The following is a 3,657-nucleotide window of genomic DNA, read 5'->3' as shown; positions in this document are numbered from 1 at the left end:
ATAAAACAAAAATGACAATAACAAACTCTATTGGTATTTTAATAATATAGGCTTGTTTCCCGTTATTTTCGGGTATACAGTATAAGCAGCAATTAAAATATTCAATATAAAATGTTTCTGCTTGCAACTTTTTATTAAAGGTTTGTTTTATCAAATTCAGCATGGAAACAAGGAAACACAGCGCACACGTCACTATGGCAAGCAGCAGGTGTCCGGCTTGACGGCTCCGTCTTCAGTTCCTCCCTCGACTGCAAGCGGCAAACCTCGCCGATCGGTCTGCGCAGCGCCGGATGATCTCAATCACACCTATGAACTCTGAAGCTTTGAGATGCATTGGTGGACATGCGCATCAGATGGCCACGCACACATAATTTTCAAACAGCCTTAATTTGATTAAATCTGTTTGTCTGCCTGTTGTAATGATACATCGTTTGATGCTAAGCTAGGGCACATCATCAGTGATGTTCCTGATCTCATTGGGTGTTTCGGGTCTTTCGAAACATCAGACACCCTCCTTCAGGTGACCCAGCTGAGGTTGATCAAGCCTCAGCTTGTGCCCTAGCAGCATTTGTCCACAGATCTGCTCTTTTGATCCAGAGCCACCTCGAAGCCTTCTCTGCAGCCTCTGTACTATTGCAGATATCCCTTCTTCTTCTATCACCCGTGATGCCGAGTGCGGTGTAGGCCCTGTAGAGGGACTGCCCTGCAAAGCCTCTGCACCCCACCTCCACAGGTAAGCACCTTGCCTTCCAGCCCTGGTTATGACAGTCGTTTACGAGGCATTCATATTTCGCCCTCTTTCGCTCAAAAACTTCCTCCATTCGATCTTCCCATGGCACAGTGAGCTCCAACATGACCAGGTTCTTTGTTGCCTCAGATACCAAGACAATGTCAGGTCTCAAGGAGGTATTGACGACATGCTGGGGGAACTTAAGTTGTTTGCACAAGTCCACTTTCATCTGCCAGTCCTGTGCAGTGTTCAGAAGCCCTGATGTTACCCTGGCAGATCTTTCTGGTTTCTCTTCAGCCCTGATGAAGCTGATGGTTAGCTTGGAGTGCTTTGACTTCCCGCAGTTGTTAATAGTAGCCTGGATGCTCTCTGCAATTGTTTTGAGCACCTGGTCATGCCTCCAGCGGTACCGGCCTTCTCCCAAAGCTCTTGGGCAGCAACTCAAGATATGCTCAAGAGTTCCCTTTCATTGGCACAAGACACATCCTGGTTTATCGATTAGACCCCAGGTGTACAGATTTGATGGGCTGGGGAGGACGTCGTAGACTGCCTGCACCAGGAACTTGATGCGGTGTGGCTCTGACCGCCAAAGTTCAGTCCAAGTGATCTTTCTCTCCACAGCTTGTTCCCATCTAGTCCAGGTACCCTGACGTGCCATTCCCACAGCTTTGCTGGACCTTTCCTCCTCCACCGCAGCCCTCACCTCACCTTGAACTAGCTGTCTCCGCTCCTTTCCCCGAGCCTTGTCGAACCGGGGCACTTGAAAGGTTCCTAGCCCAGCCCTTCCTCTGGCCACTGCTCCCACCAGAACACCATGGCGCAGCCGTGACTCTGCCTGGTCTACTGCTGCCTCTGCCCTCCATTTCCTGCCAGTCTTGACCACTACACCTGCCCCGGAGACTTTAGGGTCCCTAGACTCGCTGTACTGCAGCACCTCTCTTGCGCGCAAGACCTTGAACTCCTCTTCGATGGATTTTAGAGGGAGCTGCAGCTTGCAGGTGTTTCCGTAAAGGGCGATGCTACTTAAGCTCCTCGGGAGTCCCAGCCATCTTCTTAGGAAGCGGCTGACTCTCCTTTCCAGTTCTGAGATGGTGGTAATCGGAAACTCATACAGGAGGAGAGGCCACAGTATCCTTGGTAGAATCCCATGTTGGTATACCCATGCCTTAAACTTTCCAGGGAGCCCAGTTTTGTCAACAATCTTCAGCCACCTCTCCAACTCCTCACAGGTGTTTCTGATGGATGTTGTATCCCTGAGGCTACTGTCGAAAGTCTTTCCCAGGCTTTTAACTGGTTTTTCAGACAGGGTTGGGATTTGAGTTCCCGATATGGTAAAACGAAACTTCTCCACCACCCTGCCCTTCTTCAGCACTAAGGATCTTGATTTAGCTGGCTTGAATGACATCCTGGCCCATTCAATCAGCCTCTCCAGCCCCTTAAGGATCCATCTGGCTCCAGGCACTGACTCCGTTGTAACTGTAAGGTCATCCACAAAGGCACGGATTGGTGGTTGCCGTGTTCCAGTTTTGGATTTGGGTTCTCTACACTCCGGTTCAGCCGATTTCACCAACATATGCCTAAATATTTAAATTATCAGTACATGAAAGCATGTGAAATGACTGCTTGTGCTGATGCTGCACTGCTTTTGAGATGATGCAGTTAGGTCTACGCTGTTCCTGATCCCGTCCTTTGAACTTTTAAGCTGAACCAGACGTGTATGTGTGAAAGATGATTCGCCTTATAACACTAACTTGTGATTGGGTATATGTTACTTTACTCAAATTTCAATAACAAACAAAAAACATGGACAGGAATGGTGTCTGCGAGTTGATGGCTAGAACAACATTTTGTTAGATTTGACCGTAGCTGTATCCCCTCTAGCCAGAACCTGAGTTGAAAAGTGCAGGGGACAGAATAATCTTTATTTCACAGTTGGAGGGGCATGTCCCCGTGTTCCTCACATATTCTACGCCCATGCCCTCAATGCCTTTAAGACCAAAGAGCTTATTGTAGTGATTTTGACATGGGCACAAATTAATTTTGTGATTTTCACATGGGCAACCATTGGTTAGTATACCATGCACAGCACACTAGAGGTTTTACCTCAAGTGTGTGTGCGTGTGTGTGTCAGATGACCACTCCCTCCTCAACTTCGGGGCACCAGATAAAGAATTTTCACTTTAACAATAAGAATTATCTAAATAGATCATTCGACAAATAAGAAAATATGTAAATTAGAGGGAGTTTGACATCTAATTTATCTGAAGAGTTTTGTGAGATTCTGGCCATCTTGTAGAACCCTTTAACTGTATTATCAACACAAGGAAGACACAGTGGTAATAAAATGGAATTTATTAAAAAGATAAACAAGAATAACTAAAAACACTACTTAATGATACTAAATTACTAAAGAATAGAAAAAGATGGAAACTAAAATGCAAAGAATAGAAATTTGAAGTGACTTTGAATGATGAATTTATGGCAGAATGTTTTCTGTTTCTGATAAGATGAAAACCTTATTTCTAATAACCCAAATAATCAAATAACGTTAAGCGTTTATCGTTTATCTTATAAACGTTAAAGAAATCAGTTATGCAATATTTAAAAGCATCTATGTTATATAGTTACTAATAGAATACACCAATCGTCCGCTTGAAATTCTAAGTTACTATCTGCGTTCTGAGCAGTTTTGAGATATTGAGCTTCAAAGTTTTTGCATTACATATAGGAAAACTTATATGGGGAACAAGTTTCTTTCAAAAATGAAAATAACAGGGACCCTAATAGGGCTGGGTATCGATTCAGATGTTCCAGATCGATTCAATTTCGATTCACAAGCTATCAAATCGATTCGATTTCGATTCTCGATTCAAGTTTTGATTCCGGTTCTCGGGCCGGTTTTTATACTCGATTCTCGATTCAACTCA

At 44.5% G+C, this 3,657-nt stretch overlaps 1 pseudogene; it reads right to left on the bottom strand.

Annotated features, from left to right (window-relative positions):
• Positions 1-539: 539 nt before the first annotated feature.
• Positions 540-2,303, bottom strand: LOC141281485 (uncharacterized; annotated as a pseudogene).
• Between the last annotated feature and the right edge of the window lie 1,354 nt (positions 2,304-3,657).

The sequence above is a fragment of the Paramisgurnus dabryanus genome, chromosome 23 (assembly GCF_030506205.2).
Source record: "Paramisgurnus dabryanus chromosome 23, PD_genome_1.1, whole genome shotgun sequence".
Lineage (NCBI taxonomy): Eukaryota > Metazoa > Chordata > Actinopteri > Cypriniformes > Cobitidae > Paramisgurnus > Paramisgurnus dabryanus.
Note: the sequence above shows the minus strand (reverse complement) of the source record. Positions and strands in the feature narration are given on the sequence as shown.